Raw genomic sequence first — 18,670 nt, 5'->3', positions numbered from 1 at the left:
TATATAATTTCCTTTCTTTTTTATGCTTGCATCTTAAATCACAATTAAATTCCATTCTGCTGTTATTATAATATTCATATTTATCCCTATATAATCTAAAGTCTGATCAAATATTTCTACGAACTTGTCCTTTCCACTTTAAATCTACAATAGTTAATCTTCCCATTTTGATAAAGTTACTTCTGATATCTTTACTGTATTTCTATAGAATATGGCTATTCCAGAACATCTCTCATTTCCTAATTCCGAAATTATCTTTCCTTCTCATGGTTTCTCTGTTTGCTATCTTTCTTCATTTCTTAAAAATCTTGTATCTTCTAATATAATTACATCTACAAATATTACACCACTCCAAAATTCTTGTTCTTTTTACTATAGTCATAATACTATTCACATTTATGGACAGCACTCTAAAATGTTTATTTCCCCTTTCCTTAGATTAGTAGTTTCATAAGTTTATAGCTAATAACTAAGCTATCTTTCTTAATAGGCCATTCTGTGCCTAACAAATTTCCTTCCCAGAGGGGATAAACACTGTACCTTGTGACTATAAGTCAAACACCTTAACCATTATACCAACTCCCAATCATTAGCTGTATATATTTGGGTTTCTATTACATGAACAAACTTCTCAAAGTTCGAATGTCATATGGTCAACACCATATTATCAAACTTTGAAAAGTTCAAAGGTTAAATGTAATGGCGCCATATGGTGCAGAATGGGAGAATTTCCCTTTTCTGCACTGAAGTGCGATCTCAGAGTTGGTATATTTAAGTAGGGGGGTGTGGGGTGCAGGAGGGCTTGCCCCCCGGCTCAGAGCGTTAAGGTAAGTTTTTTTTTTTGCTTTTTATGTTTTATTATATATTCAAAGTTTTAAACTTTGATCATATGTTGTCAAACATATGAATTTCGAAGTTTTGAAACTTTGAATATATAATATAGACCCATATATTCTTTCTCATCCATTTCCTTTCTTTTTTCTTTTGCACTTATCCCTTTAAATTATATTTTTATGCATTTTACCATTTTAGCCATATATTTTTTCTTTTACTAGCTGCCAATGAATATGTCTATCGCTTATTTCAGAACCTTCTTTTATGTCCTCTTTATTATTTTTTCCTCATCTATTTATTCTTCTATTTCTACTACTACTAAAATTTCTTCTCTTTGTTCATTTTCTTTTCTTTCTTTTTCTTTTTCCTTACTCATATTTTCATTTTTGCAATCCATCCATAAATGTCTGATTTTGTTACATTTTTAACATTTCAATTCACATTTTTGTATCATGTCCCATTTCTCCACAGACATAACATTTTCTTCTGTCACAGTTCCTTATAAAATGTCCTTCTTTTCCACAAAAAAATACATGTTTCGGATTGTCCCCAGTATTTTGTGACACCCCCTACTCCTCTCCAAATTTATCATGCTTGGCATACATATAAATTTTCTCTTTTTATTTTTAACACAATATTACTATTCCAGTCACCAGCCCATAACCATCTTCTGTCATAAACTTTTGCAGTGTCTAGTGCTTCTTTACATAAAGTTTTCAAATGTCCTTTCAAAGTCTCTCTTTCTACCTCTGTAAGAAATTTTACGTGCATTGTCTTTTTTGTTTCCTGATAAATCCTTTTATGACGTAAAGATTCCAGGAGTTACAGTGTCTTTTTCATATACTCCAAGAAGAAATTCCATTGAAAAAACTGTCTCAAATATAATGTGACAGACTTTTTGTTAATAAAAGTAAATTCTCTTACCTCATGTGGTTCTACACCCCAAAGAGTTATTAAATTATCACACACTTCATACCTGACTTTTCTTTGTATTCTTTACTTTGAATCCTTACCACATACTTCTGTTTTTTTTTTTTTCATTTTCTTCTGCCTTCTTTTCTGCTACTCCACGTTTGACTTCTTTTACTTTCTCTGCATATGTTTTCTTTTCCATCTCACCACTATTCTTCAGGATTGTCCCTGCATACACCTTTTGTATTTTCTCCATAACATCATCCAGGAAGCACCTCCTTCATTTTCTTGCTTACTCTGCGCTACCATGTCTTGAATCGTGAATCATTCTGTAACCTACCTGATTGGAGGGTTGTAATTATACATCCATCATTTGATGACTCATCTCTATCAAACATGCTTCTTTGAAACATTTCCTCAGAATCCTGCACACATTCCCTGATCTCAATAATTGCTTTCTTCTTCATTTCTTTCATGACTCCATCATCTCTTTCTCTCTCCACCTGCCCTGTTTCATTGGGCCGCCTCTGCACATGGAATGGAAACATGAAGTGCTCCTCCAAAATGTGTCACACTTGCAACAATGATGAGTAGGGGAAGTTCCATGATGCCCTGGCTAAAGTTCTTCTAATAGTAGTATAAATAGTACCTCAGGTGTCACCTGAAAAGTTGCCACTAATCTTGTGGGGCTAATACCTGGTCAACAAAGAATAAATAAATAAATAAATAACACTGTTCTCAGTTCTCACATTTCTGTTGCTAGAATTCTCTGCAGCATTAGCTGCACAAAACTTAGCACTGCACTCTTTCCCATACACACGAAACAAGTTTATCCATTACTTGCTACTTTTTTGTTTTACAAGCAGCAGCCCATTTCATATTGCAATTTTAGGCTTAGAAGTAGACAATTTAGGTTTAGACAATGCACCATTAACTAATAAGCATTTTGCTAAAGTTACTAGCTCTTATTCGGTATCAGTTTGTAATACCAGTTTCTTTATATTACTAGTTACTGTTCTTTTAAATCTGGCAACTGCAAACATTTTTAACATTTGCAATTTTCTATTGCTATCAGGTTCTAACATTTACTTTAAAATATATCTTAAGTCATGAAGCTGTACTCTTACAAGATTATTAGCATTAAAAACCAAGTTATAAAGTGTCATGGCTTGTACATCACAGGTTCATAGGTTCATATGTGTACATTAGGCTATGGAGCACAGCAGCCTTTTTAATTCTAGCCATGCATACCAAATGCACCTGACAGGTTTTGGTACCCTAAGTTTATTTTAATGGATCATATGTAGGCAAGGGTTTCGGTTGTCAAACATTTACAAGTTGTCTCCGTCAATTAGAGACATAGGTACCAGACCAGGAGTGAATTTTTGAATCCCAATCCAGTTGTCCATGTTAAGCTTAAATTGAATAGAGGAAGAGCTCTGCTTCACATGGATAGGAAGACTGTTCTTGAGAAAGGGAACTCTTTGAGACACAGACCTGTGCCTCCATCTCCTATTTATGCCAAATGCAAGTTTTAATTCCCTGGATCACATAATTCTGATACTATTTGTTTCATAGATATGTGGAAGGTCTATCAGAGCAGGGTCATAGATGCCTAGTATACAGCTCACTGCTCATTGGTCTGTAGGAGACAGAGTGCACTGATAGGGCTTTGAGGTAATCAGTGTAGGACATGTGGTTTATGCCCTGTATTTTTTGAGAGAAACCTCTGTGGATGTTCCAGTTATTGCATGTGCCTGCTCAGCTACAGTCCAAAGAGGTGTTATATTTAATGATTGGTCTGATGAAGGCCAGATACAGTGAAATGACTTCCTTGGACCTAGAGCTCATCCCCTGGCTATAAGAGGCACAAAATAGAATGATGTCCTTACTACCATAGATGCAAGGTTACTCTCCACATATGTCCCAAATCTCTGACTGCTGGCCTTACTCACAGAAGTGGGTTACCACTGAAGTAGTTTCTATGGTTAGATGACTTCTCAAAGGATACTATTATGCATTTCTTGGCAAAGAGATTTAGATCATGGCTTTTGCACTGGTGACTTGTCTGTCAGCCCTTCTTAGAGGATATTATTGTCTTGGTGGGATTCTATGACTGCACCTACATTGCAAGCATCTACAAATTTGGTCAGCCAGAGGCCCTTAATGTTGGTCTTGACTTCAGAGAAGTAGATGCCAGAAAGGAGCAGTTCCAGCACAGAGCCATGAGGGACTCCTCTAGTGTCCAGCATCTTTGTCAAGGTGGACCCTGTAGCCTACATTCTTGGGTCCTATCTGAGACTCTGTTGGCTATCCAATGGGAGACATAGGGGTTAATACCTAATTACATTAGTTTATTTACAATACCCGAGTGGTATATTGTATCAAAAGCCTTAGCCAGGTGAATGCAGGCAGTATGAACTGCTTTGCCCTCATCCATTTCTTTGGTGACCTTCTTAAAGAAGTCTACTAGGTTTTGTAGACATGATCTGCCCTTGTTGAAATTAAACTGGGCAGATACAGTGTCTGAAGTTTTCTTATGTCATGGTTAATAATTTTAATTATAATTCTTTCCATAGATTTGCATATGAGACTAGTCAGAGTTATTGGTCAGTAGTTAATAGAGTATATAGAGGACCCATCTTTGTGGCGAGGGATGACCATTGCAGTTCTCCATGCATGAGGCATGAAGCCTTATCTGGAGACTTTGGTTAAATATTGACTCTAAGGGACCTGATAGGTCTCATGTTTCATGCTATTTAGAAAGCATTCTGGCATATTACTGGGGCCCATCAATGTAGGTTTCTCGGCTGTGGAGAGAGTATTGAGGACCTGCTCACTCATGATAGCTGGTGAGATTATGCTCAATGGTATTTCCTGGGGACTGGCTGCGGGAGGAGTGAGTGGTAAAGCTGGAGCTGAATTTGTCTGCCAGTAGATTTGCTATATCTTCTAGCTTAGTGTAGATGGCTCCATTTACGATTTTTCTGCACTTTGTTGTGTATTGTCTTTCAGATTTTGAATATAGAAAAACAAAACCTGCTGGTTGTCCTTGTCATGGGAGGCTATTTCAACCTCAAATTTGGCTTTTGTAGAATTGATTTGACCTTTGAGGTTCTTGCATAGGTTGATGAGAGTTTTTATACTGCTGGACATAATAGTTTTAGGGAAAAAGAGACATCATACCCTTTTGTTGGATTATATCCAGTGCAGACTACTGTGGCAATTTTTTCATAGGTGAAAATTGGAAGAAATTTTATGTGCTGTCTAGCATCCTTTTTAGTTTTGAGATCTGGCTTTCACCCAATAGATTTAAAGTGCTCAACCATTACTGTGCCTGATAGGTCATTCTTGCAGTTATGACTACTCTGCACACTCTCGGGTCACTCTGGGATCACTCCATCAAAATGAAACAGTTGAATCCCTCACTCCAATTCTGTAGCCAAACTGTCTACAATTTCTTTGCTTTGAACCTCAGCTTCCATGTTCTGTCAGCTCCTTACCTCCATCTTAGTTCTGCAGAAGTTTATGCATTGAAGTCCTTTGCTTATGCATGACACAAAGATGTTTAATAGCACAAGACCTGGAAATGACCCTTATCACACTCTTCTCCTCTGACCCCATCTCTTAACTACTGCTCTTGAGTATCATTTCTCCAGCCATTTTTGGCACATTTGATAATCATCCAGCCTGCTCTGATTGCTTCTAGTTTCATGGTTGCTTTTGTGTAGCATCATGTAAATGACCTTGCTATAATCTTAGACTTTAGAAAACAGGGGATGCTATACTTACTCCTGTAGTTATCCAGTTAGGAGCTGATATTTAACATTTTTCTGGATGCAGACATATGATGGTCTAGGTCACAGAGTCTGTTTTCTTGCAGGAATAGAATTTACTTTTCTGTAAGATTTCTCCACTAATCTGCATGTGGCTGTCATCAGACTGACCAGTACCTAATTTTGTGCATTTCCTGCTTTGCCCTGACTTGTGGAATGGATGAAATTAACTGATTTCTAGTGATGCAGGACCACCCTTTCTCCTAGAGACCTACAGTGGAGTTTTAATGGGGGGGAGGAGTAAGATATCAGCTATTTCTGAAGAATCTTTTGGAGATACCACCTGAGCCCTGCACCATGATCCTATTTCCCTTACAATTTTTATCCTGTCCACTGCTTTATTTCATGTCAGTCTTCCCATCCATAGAGTACCTGGCCAGCCTTCCTTTCCCATTGGAAACACAAGATGAAGAATTCATTCAGGATGTTCTCTTGTCTTTGCATTCAGCCTATTCTTTATCTAATTAATTAATCATCTTGGTATTCTCTCCCTTAAATGCCTTCTAACAAATCTATCTCTTTCTTGTTTTGGGTATTATAACTCCCTTATATGCAGGTCCTTTGTATAATCCTACTCACGCTTAGCCACATTGCTCATTTCATTCTGTTTCCTACTCCAACAACTAACATTGTCTCACCATCACTTCTACTAATTTTCTTTCCTGTTCCTCTTTTTCTCCCACTGCCCTTCTTCATTATCAGGCTGTACACCCATGACTGATCCTTTTCCACAATTTCTCAGTTACCACTGTGCTGTTCCTGTCCCAGCCTCTCTTTCATCCTCCATTCCAACTTCTCAGTCCTCCTAACAGTCCACACAAGTAGTTTTGTTTCAAAGTTTGTGTGTATTGCTTGTTTTATAAATCAGATCACTGCATGATGTGGTAGCCTTACCTCCTTGGATGTTTCCCATTTGAACAACATTAATTCCAGCAGATTCATGTTTCTTTTAAGCCTTTTTAGCATCTTCAAGACACCAATCTCATCCATTATTTCCTTCTCTAACCAACTTTGGCACTAGAATGTTCCAGTTTATAACTGGGAGGTTAACACACCTCATTATTACTGCTGTATGATAACATTAGGAAGCTCCATTTCTGGCCTTCAATTTGTTGCATCCCTTCCCAGTTGAACTTAATGGTCTGTACATGATATCCATCCACAGTGTGCTATATCTAGTTTCTTCCACCCTGATCTTTGAGAAGTCCTTCTTATCCATATTCTTTTCTTTCCAATCTCTCTTCATCCTGTACCCTTATATTAACTCTCCTCTGATCCTTTCCCTCATTTAGCCCTCTACAACTTCATCACCCAATTCTCTGCCTCTGATCTGTATAAATAACATGAACCTTGGAAGCACTATATCCCAGCCCCTTTCTCTATTATCACAGTAATACCATTAATGTCTGCTTTTCAAAGCTCAGTTACTGTCTGCAATTCACAGGTTCATAGTTGTGAATATTAAGCTTACTGCTGAAATTTTAAAAGTCTGACTGACATAACCCTATGTGGCAGTTCTTATAACTCCTTAAAATTATCTGAGATTTTAAAAGTAAAGAAGGCTGTGTATGGCTTAATCTGGAATGGTAGGTTTCCTATGGTCTATTTAAACACTGTTTCAAAAAAACAATCCTTCTCTTTCCCAAATGATTTGAGATAACTGTCTTATCAATTTGTTCGGCCTGTTGTTTGCTCCATGTGTGTTCTTTTTTTCTTTCTCAAAAAAGAACATAGTGTCACATTGTCTTAAGAATTATTGCTGATAGGTAAAGAAATGTTTACTGTGAGTCCTTGAATTGTGCAGTGCCACTGTTTCTTTTGAGAGAAAATTTTAAATTGTCTGAAGTTGTTTGTGGCATTTGTTAGGTAAATACAAAATGAACTGCAGTCTATAATTGGCTGAATCAGTGTTGAATGTAGTAGTAACATTATTTCCCTGCATTGTCTTCATATGTCTTTTAATAATAGAACATCTTAGATTTTCAAACTATTATAACCAATGTACCAATATTGGTGGTGCAGTGGTAGCGTTGTTGCCTCACAGCAAGAGGTTCGCCTGTTCGATTCTCGGCTGGAGTGTGGGGAGTGCCTTCTGTGTGGAGTCTGCATGTCCTCCCCGCAGTTGGGTGGGCATTCAAAAGACATGTGTAAATGGGCGTGTTTTCGTTGAAGGTTGAACGTCGAACTGGCACCTCGGCATTCATGAAAATCTACTGCCAATCATTAGCAGACCGGAGTTCCGCTGTGACGACCCCTAACCGGGAAAAGCCGAAAGACAACAACCAATATTGTAGTCAAAGCTGAGACTGTCATATGTAAATGTACCTAGGTCCCTGATGGCAGTGTCCTTTTTGAGTAATTAATCATAAATTTTAAACTCATATTTCACAGTATTCTTCTTAAAGCATAGGATACTACAGTTTTACACTGAACATGAGGCTTATGTCAGAATTTCATAAGTGTACAGTTTGTAAGACCCCTTATGGTACTGCTTTGTGTGAAGCGGATATAATTGTGCATATTCTGTCACCCATATGGGATTGTTCACCTTTACTTCTTAAAAGAATGTAAAGAAACAGTGACTATTCCAGCAGTAAGGGCTGTGGTGCTCTACCGATTACATGTACTGTGCGGTTGCAAGGTTTAAGCAGTACATATCAGTGACTGGAACCCAAATGTATGATCAATAATGTGAGATTCAAGGATTTCATAGTGACACTTTGAGATTGTGGTATCTCTGGACTTTTTCCTTTTCCCAAGATAGAGTAATATCGCAGTCAGTACATATAAGTAGTGGGTTATGCAATGGAGAGTGTTATATGAATGTTCCATTATAACAATTCCTTTATTTTCTGATTGTGCTTATGAAAGTTGATCATAAATGAATCACTGTTTGGTTATGGAGCTAATCTATATTTGAAAGTATTTCTCTAATTTACTAGTTTGTTATTTTCAGAGTTTGTTCCATCTAGTTTTCCTGAATTTAAATTTAACTAGTTTACCTTATCCAAAATATCCAAACGTTGTATCACACCAGATACACCTGCTAGTCCCATATTCTGTGTCAGACCTTCATCTATAGAGCCAATTATAAATAAAATCAGGACTTTCCCTGCATAAATCAGTACTGACTTGCTCTAGGAAGATAATGTTTCCCCATCTCTTTCTATAAAAGACCGATGAGAAGACTTCCCATTACTTTATGAATTCTGCATTTTAGACCGATGTTTGAGTAAGTATCAGATTGAGAGATAAATACCCTTTCACCTTTTGGGAATAGGGACAACTTTGTTTGATTTTCACCTTATTTCTGGTATGTACCCATTTTCAACAGTCCAGTAAATATTATAAAAGGTCTGGCAATCGTATTTTTGGTGTTGCACAGGAAGAACTCTATTATTTCAGTATAGCATAGAGTAAGTATTTTTGATTCTATGCAAGACTGTTTCGATTGTGTGTGATAAGTAATATATTATACCCAGTGTGACAACCCCACTTAATCCCGGGGCAGTAACTAAGGAATTTCAGTCCACACCACTGTCTCTGGTAAGGGAGTGCCAGTGAAAGCAGGGATAGAAATACACAATTTCCCCAAAGAGTACACTGGGAACAGGCTCCAAATCTGAGACTAGACTATATGCTTCACTCCAGGTTCCCAAATGAGCCTTCACACTAACCACTGGAAAGTACTGTGTCCCAGTTCTAGGTCTTTGACACACTCACTCTTGAATACTTGATATTCAAACATACAAACACTCTTGGGAAAGACTGGCAAAGATTATTCCTGCCATGTCATCTTTCCCAAAAATTACAGTGTAATGGCTGCCTCCAGTCAAATACCACAATACCCTTCAAAAGGGGTGTCCAATTATTTTGGATAAATAAATATTTATTTAAATGGTAGCATGTAATCCAAGCAGTAAGGCTTTTTGAAGTGGCCCTGGTGTTATCACAATAAGCATAAACACTCTCAGGTTACTAAAAGTACTTCTAAATAACCAGCCACAATAAAAGGTAGTACAATATTTAATAAATAAAATGATTTAAAACATATATACACTGAAAAACTGATTGTAATAAACCTCAGAGTTTCACACACAGGAATTATGAAAACAAAATTGTCAGATAGGTTTCACACTGATTGTAGAACAACTCTGTCTAACTGTAATTCCCTAACTGTCTAAAGAATAACTGTCCCTGTTTAAACTAATTAACTCAGCAAGGCAATATGATACTCTTACTTCTGCCAGGCAACATAAGAATATATGTCCACTCTTCAGGCTGTTGTCTGGTGCTCAGTAACTGGAATAGCAACTCCTACTATTTCTACTGAACAGCTCTGGAAAATTCACTGGCTGGTAACTATTGATCTGGACTACTGTGGAAACAACTGTCAATGGAACTTTAACTGATTCAAAACATGTTTTTTATAACAGAATCTTTTAAAAGTCACAAGTTGTTATGACAATTCTACTCTCTCATATCAGACTTTAAAAAGTAAACAAAACAGCTGCTGTATTCTATTTCTTTCAGCTCTGGCACAGGATGACATCACATCTAGGTCAGCTGACTGGCATAACCTACATTTAAAATTCTTTTCTAAAAGAATCATGTACACTTGATCAACCATAAGAACACTGTTTGATTCAAATATCTTACATAAATCAAACTAATAATCAAGAAAACACAAAGTTATTTACAAAATTATAGCTAGTCATGCTGATATATATAATAGATGGTAATTTACAATTATTTACAAGTATTTACAAAACTTCAGCCAGTCATGCTAGTACAGACAACAAAATCTAATATCCTCATATTTTCCCCCTTTGAAGACTCAAGCTAGATTTTCAAGTGACCCTGGAAAATCGTTGCTTGAGAAATCCTCACATTTCTTTCCCGTTTGAAAACCCAAGCGAGATTTTCAAGTGACATTGGAAAATCACTGCTTGAGAAAAATGAAGCTGACTGAAAATGTATCAACCCACACTGTGTCTTGAGAATCCGTCTCTATTGGCATTACTGAAATCTGGTTTTCAAGTGACCTTGGAAAATCATTGCTTGAGAACATTAGAGCTGACTGAAATGTATCAACCCACATCATGTCTTCAGAATCCATCTGCATTGACATTACTGAAATCTGGACTAGCTAATACAGGGGGTCCTCCCAAAGCTTCTTTACATTTTTGGAATGCCTTCTCACAATCTGGGGTCCACACTGCATTATCAGGCTTGTTTTTCCTTGTTATGTCAGTAAGGGGTATAGCTATTGTACTATAGTTGGACACACATTTTCTATAGTACCCTGCTGTCCCTAGGCATTCTCTCACCTGCTTTTTGGTAACAGGGACAGGCCACACCTGAATAACCTCCACTTTGGCAGGTTCTGGTCTAATCTTTCCACTCCCTACTCTAAATCCTAGGTACGAGACCTCTGCCATACCCACCTGACACTTACTGCATTTAATGGTCAACCCTGCCCTTTTTCATCTACCTAAGACCTCCCTGACATGTTAAAATTGCTGTTTCCAGAAATGACTGTAAATGGCAATATTGTTCATATAAGTGAGAGCATAGTTTCCAGCTCCTAGTAGATATGATCTACTAACTTCTGGAAGTTTGGTGGGGCATTCTTCATCCTAAAGGGCATCCTTGTAGACTCATGTAATCCAAAAGGTGTTAAAAAAGCTGACCTCTCTCTAGAAAATAGTAAATGGGGCAAATATTCATCCAACTCCCTATTAAACTGGTCTGAAAATACCCATAGCATAGTCTTTAATGTACAGTTTAACCTCTTCACAAGACCCAAAGCTGCCCTCTGAAATGGCTCCTCAATAACAGACAAAGGCATCCATGGAGCTTTGACCTTATTCCCTGCCTTGCCTACCTTTCTTCACTGCTCACATGTCCTGCAGTACCTGCTACTTCCTTCGCAATCCCAGGCCAATAAAAATTCTGCATAATACAACTCTTGGTATGCTTTATACCTATATGACTTGCAAAAAGAATGTGATGAGCTATGGCTAGAGGTGCCAGATGGTAGGCTTTGGGCACTACCAACTGCCATATTATCTCACCCTATAGCCTTCGCTTAGGGGTCCACTCTCTGTACAATAACCCTTTGTTATATGCAAAAGGAATGTCATAGGCAATGGCTTGAGGTGCCAGATTGTAGGGTTTGGGCTCTACCAACTGCCATATTGCCTCACCCTCTAGCCCACTCTCAAGGATCCATTCTCTGATGAAGCAGACAGATTCACCTTTTTCTTCAGCAGCAAGTGCCTCCTTACTACCTCCCTCAAGCCTCATAAGGTAGGATCTGAAAGCTGTTCCTGTCTCAACTCTACTGTTATGACCCTTCTAGCTCTCCTTCCATAGGGAACTCAGTATCCTCTGTCAGCAGCAGCTCACTATCAGCCTGGATACAACCACTCATCTCTGTTCTTGCAGTCACCATGTCCACAGGAACACCAGTACCTACCAGCAGCTGTGGTTGACCTTCAGGCTCATTGCTACAAGGTAGCTCCCTCCCCAAAGTAACCAAATCATCAGCCCCAGCTTCAGGAATAGGATCTGTCTGGGCCTTCCCAATGCTACCAGACCTACATGGCTGTCTTCAACTTTGAGTGTGTGTCACTTCATGCACACAAGGTACTAAGCTTTCAAAATCATTCCTTATTAAAACATTTGCAGGAATATCATCAAACACACCTACCTGCTTGTTCCCTTTTCCACCCTCAAAGTCAAGATGAACCCTGGCCAAAGGTATTTGGAATAGGGTGCCAATCAAAGCTCTGATTGATGTGGACTGTCCAAGAAAGTATTGCTCCTCCTTAACCACTGCAGCCCTCACAATGGTTATATCAGAAGAAGTGTCTCTCTTAGCAGTGGTCTGTCTTCCACCCATTAATATAGGATACACATTTTGGTGATAATTTGGCACCAATGTGGTTTCTAGACAATGTATCAACTGGCATTCTGTCATTCTGACTTGCTGGCTCCCTCACCATTTGTTTCTCACATTGCTTCACTGGACAATTTATGCTACATGCCCATCTGATTACATTTGAAACATCTAATCCCTGCTCCTGACTATGTCCTTGAACTAGTGCCTTCCCCTGTTACTGATGAACTCTGCTGGAGTGGTTTAGGATGCCTCCCATGGGTTCCCCTAGGTCCACGTCCAGCACTGGGCATCACTTTCTTATGCAGTAGTGTCCTACTTGCCAAGTAGAGATCCCCTTTTCTCCCCAACTCATTTGCAGAGTTACATTCTCAGACTGCCAACCAGATCCTCATGTCCTCAGGTAAAGGGCTGAGAGCTTGTTCCCTCACCAAAAGGTATGCCAGTTCTTCAAAAGTGGTGACCAGATACCCACTCACCCACCTGTGAAAGCAAGTACTTAAATCAGCAATGTAATCACATACACTTTTATCTGCCTTGAATCTATGTTTACAAAACTTTTTTCTATACATTTCAGAAGTTAATTTAAAGCAATCAAGTAAACATTATTTTACATGATCATAATTCAATCAATAGACAGTTTAGAAATTGCATTAACATATCTAACATGGAACAAGTGGACCAGGAACCATACCCAGAGCCCTCAGTCAAAATTATACTGTTTACATACTCTCTCAAATATATAAATAAAGCTACCAAAGTAATTTCCCTCCCTGTACTACGGAAAATGTTTACTGACCTTTATGGCTTTTGGAGTTTGGTTATTCCCTTCCCCATTACCTCCATGACCATGCTGAAGGGTTAGAAGCTCCTTTTCATGCTGTCTCTGCCTCTAGTTTTCTTCATCTTCCATCTCCAAATGTCACAGTTCAAACTATCTCTCCTCAGTCTCCAAATGTTTGACTTCCATCGCATACGGACACTGCTTCTCCTTCTTCCTTTCTCTCTTCTCAGCCTCCAAACATCACAGTTCACACTGATGTTGCTTCTCCCTTTCTTCAGCCTCCATTTCATGCTAATATCACTTCTCCTAAGCTTTCAGTTAGAGTGTCGTTAACTCCAATTGAATTTTTAAGTCCTCTGAAGAAAAGGTACACTGTCTTGTCTCAGAAGGATGCTTATTCCCAATGCCAAACTGGATATCCTCTGAGCTTATGGTCTGCTTTCTGGCTGTGACTAAGGCTGAGATTATTGCCTCCTTAGTCAGGTTGGCATGCACCAGTCCTTTGGCTTCACTTGGCTAACTGGTTCCTGATCAGCTTGTTAGAATCCTCTGCTGACATCTTTGCCTTCTGTCCTTGATTAAACTGACTATTAAAAAAAATAGAACTGCTGTGGAATGAAACTCTGCATGTTTATCTTGTGGCTGTCGAGAGTGCATACCTCAGTGACAACTACCCACATTCTACTAAAGCTCAATTAAAATCCCACACTGCTGGCACTGAATAATGTAATGACCCCACTTAAATCTGGGGGCAATAACTAAGCAGCCTCAGTCCTCAGCACTGTGTCCAGTAAGGGAGTGTCACTGAAAGCAGGCATAGAAATACGCAACTTCCCCTAAGAGTACACTGGGAACAGGCTCCAAACGTGGAATTGGACTATATGCTTCACTCCAGGTTCCCAAGTGAGCCTTCATACTAACCACTGCAGAGCAATGGGTCCCAATTCTAGGTATTTGACACATTCACTCTTAAATGTTTGATATTCACACATGCAAACACTTTTGGGAAAGAGTAACACAGGTTTAGCCTGCTATGTCTTCTTTCCCCAAATTACAGGGTAACGGTTGCCACCAGTCAAATACCACAATACCCTTCAAAAAAGGGTGTTCAATTATATTGAATAAAATAAATACTGACTATAATAGTAGCATGTAATCCAAGCAGTAAGACTTTTTGGAATGGCCCTGGTGTTATAACAATAAGCATAAACACTCTCAGGTTACTAAAAGTGCTTCTAAATAACCAGCCACAATAAAAGGTAGTAAAATATTTACTTCTTCTTCTTTCGGCTTTTCACGGTTAGGGGTCGCCACAGTGGAACTCCGGTCCGCTAATGATTGGCAGTAGATTTTTACAGTGCCGAGGTGCCAGCCCAACACCCAACCTTCAACAAAGGCACGCCCATTCACGCATGTCTTTCGAATGCCACTCGACCACGGGGAGGACATGCAGACTCCACACAGAAGGCGCTCCAACTGAAAATCGAATGGGAGAACCTCTTGCTGTGAGGCAACAATGCTACTGCTGCACCATCGTGGCTTATAGTAGTAAATTATTTACTAAATAATATTTTTTAAAACATATATATATATATACACTGAATAACTGATTCTAATAAACCACAGAGTTTCATACACAGGAATTATAAAAATAACACTGTAGGATTGGTTTCACACTAATTGTAGAAAAAACTCTAACTATCTAACTGTAGTTCCCTAACTGTGTAAAGATTAACTATTGCTGTCTAAACTAATTAAATTAGCAAGGCAAGATAATACTCTTACTTGTGTCCGGCAAGATAAGAATATTTTATTTTATTTATTTTATTTTACATTTGTTTACCAGGAAAGTCCAACTGGACATAAGTCCTTTTTCAGTGGAGGCCTGGGTAGAAAAGCTCCACTTAAAATAAGCAATATCTAACAAAGATTCATGTACAACGTATATGATAAATACATTTGAAAACAGTAGTAAAATGCACAGTGTAAGATACAGGCAATGTAAATATTGTATTCAACATCATTTGTATACTAAAAGTACAGATAATGAGATTGAATCAGTATGGAAGCAGTATTAGGAAGAAGCTGTTTAGTCAGGGGCCATACGTGGACATGTCCATTTTTTTGGATAGGTGAGGTTTTAGTAAAAGTTTGAAATGTGGTGAGTTTGTGGTGGATATAATATTGGGAGATAATGTATTCCAGATTTTAGCTATAGAGTTGGAGAAGAAGGATCCCACAGCCTGATTGTTAGCAGTGGCAACTGCTATCAGGCATTTGTTGTTGGATCATAGGGATCTGGAACTAGAATAAGGTTATAGTAGATTTGCAGGGCAGGTGCTTCTCTTTTTGACAGGGCATTTTCTGGGCCATGGTTAGTTGGTAATACAGAAGGAGTTGGGGAAGCTCGAGCCAGTTTAGTTGCCTAAGGGCTTTACAATGATGAGTCCTAAAGTTTGAGCTGGTTGCAAATCTAGTGATTTTGTTATAGCATATCTCAAGTTTTCCAAGTACACAAGTGAACCCAAAAATGACAGACTGCTCCAGTTCTTCAAATCTCTTTATTCACAAAGGTATGAGCACTTTCTCAGGTTATACTGCTTCATCAGATACAAACAAGAATAAAAAAGACTGCATTAATAATAAACAAATCACATGATGCATTTCACTCAACTCTAAAAGGACACAGTCTTAACAATACATAGCATTATGCACACTAATTAAAAACATAAAATGAATAAAAACAGTATATCTAACATGAGTATAAACTCCTTTTAGAACAGTAGCTATACAAATATTCTATACTGCTACTTCATCTGCGTAGGTGCCTACTCTTTAGTTTAGCTTTAATGGGCACCCTGTCATTCGACCCATTGTTAGGACTGTGTCCCTTTTAGTGTTAAGTGAAATCCATCATGTGATTTGTTTATTAGAGTATTTAATGCAGTCTTTTTTATTATTGTTTGTATCTGATGAAGCAGTATAACCTGCAAAAGTGCTCATACCTTTATGAATAAAGAGATTTGAAGAACTGGAGCAGTCTGCCATTTTTGAGTTCACTTGTGTACTTGGAATTGCTTGTGTGTTCATTTTATGTGACCCTGAAACTTGGAGAATCATGGTGGTTTGTTTTTTTACTATTATTGGACTTTCTACTTTACCTCTGCAATTTTTACCAGGAATATGGCAGCTAAAACTGATGATATCATTGAGCTGGACTATGCACCACATAATCTTCACCAACATGGAAGTGAATTTTTTACAAAGTTTACTGGTATCCTAAATGGAGATACCAATCCATTGCTTAATAGCATTGAGGTAAGAAATGAGTCTGTGCAAACTAATATTGATATAATTACTTTAAAAAGCAAGCTGCATATAATTAAGAACAACTTGTTTAAACTGAAGATTGCATTTTCAAAATTTTCATCTCGATGTTTGCATTAATGAAGGGAAAGTCTCTAAAGGTCTCTGTTTGCTTAAAATGCCTGCACAAGGCAGTACTAATGCAACACTTCTCAGTCAATGGCAACAGTTAAATCTTGAGACTAATGTGAAATATATGAAACTGCTGGTGAAATTTTCTAAGCAAGAGGCTTAAAGTGTATTTCTGAATATTAAGCAGCAATATGATGAACTGCTTCAGGAATTTTCTACAGAATTAGTGAACAAATATATGAATGAATTGTTTGATTCCCTGGCAGTTTATGAGTGTAAATTGTGCAAAATAAAACAAAAGAAACTGCTGAGGGATAGGTCTAATTTTCAAGCTGGAAATGTGCTTAACTGGCCACGTGACACTGAGCAGGTCACTGTGAATACTTCTATCAATCAACAGACAGCTCCAGTTGCTAAACCAATCCCTGATCGATCTGATGGTGATAGACAGCTTGAATTGACCGTTAGTGACAGAATAAGGAATGATGACATCACTCCTCTCATTCAGAATGATGCTGAAGGGGTGGAGTTGCAGAGGGAACTTGATGCCAGAAGGAAGACACTGCAAGTAACAGCACAGGTTCATAGAGCTTAAGATAACCCAGAAATTGACTTTAATTTGAGCAATTCATGTTCTATGCCATCTCATTTTTTACAACAGCAGTTAAATTTCCCCTTCCTATCAAGGACTCTACAAAAGTAGAGACAAAACAATGTTCCAGAAGCAGGAACCACTTCAAGAGGAAAACAGAAAGTGAGGCAGCAGGAGCACCCATGTTGAAGAAAACATGGGGCTTGAACAAGAATCTTTAGTTTGGAACTTGTCTTCACATGTTTTAACTGATTCTGAAATTTCATTGTTGAACAGAGGTTTATCATTTATTCCAACACAGAACACAGATCTTACTGAGGTAATTTTAGACTTAAAGACATTCACATGCAATTTAATGTTGAAACTGTTATTTAAAGAAAATGATGGTAAACTTAATAGTGAGATGTCTTTTAAGAAACCAAGCACTTATGTGCCTCTGCTTAATCCAGTATTAAATGCATTTGAGAAATTATGTATAGACAATTTCTATAAAATTGATGTTGGGCAGAAGCATAAGGACAAGTATAATTTGTCGAAAGCTGAATATTTACCACTGAAAGAACTTGAAAATAATGTTAACATCATTGTGAGACCTCCTGATAAAGGGGACCCAATTGTAATTTTCGACAGTGTTAGATACTGCTCAGATATGTTAAATATGTTGGCTGATCTAACGTTTTATGAGAAAGTTAATAAGAGATGTGTAAACATTATGATTCAGAGTGTCTATGATGTGTTAAACAGACTGTTTAAATCTGGTATCATAGAAAAAAGTTTGCATGATTATTTTTTTCTTGCACATCCCCTTATTGCTGTCATTAATGGCCTTCCTAATCTGCATAAAGACCCTATTCACCCCCGTTTTAGACCTATAGTCACAGGTCATGACTGGTGCACTAAACCAATATCTATTTTTCTTGAAAAACAGCTGAAACCTATTCTTAACACTATTCCACATGAGTTAAGAGATACTAAGCAGTTTTCAAAAGACTTATATGATTATACTTGCAGCTCACAAAGCACATTTTTGCTAGTTACAATGGATGTGTCTTCTCTCTTTACTGTAATTCCTAATGACATGGGTATAATTTGTGTTAAAAAGTTTTTGAATGCCTTTTCTGATTTTGATGAAACTAAAATGTAATTACTTTTAGTGCTATTAGACATGGTATTGGTGAATAATGTGTTTTTATTTGACAATACATTTTATTGGCAGAAGCATGCCATAGCTATGGGCACATCTTGTGCCAATAGCTATGCCAATGCTGTCAGGGTGACCTGGGAACAGGAATTTGCAATCAATGGTGCATATAAGGAGTTAATTTCATTTTATCGCAGATTTGTGGATGATTTATTTATTTTGTGGAGTG

This window comes from Protopterus annectens, chromosome 4.part0 (assembly GCF_019279795.1).
Source record: "Protopterus annectens isolate FY-2018-M chromosome 4.part0, PAN1.0, whole genome shotgun sequence".
Lineage (NCBI taxonomy): Eukaryota > Metazoa > Chordata > Ceratodontiformes > Protopteridae > Protopterus > Protopterus annectens.
The sequence above is the reverse complement of the archived record's forward strand: the minus strand, read 5'-3'. Positions refer to the sequence as shown.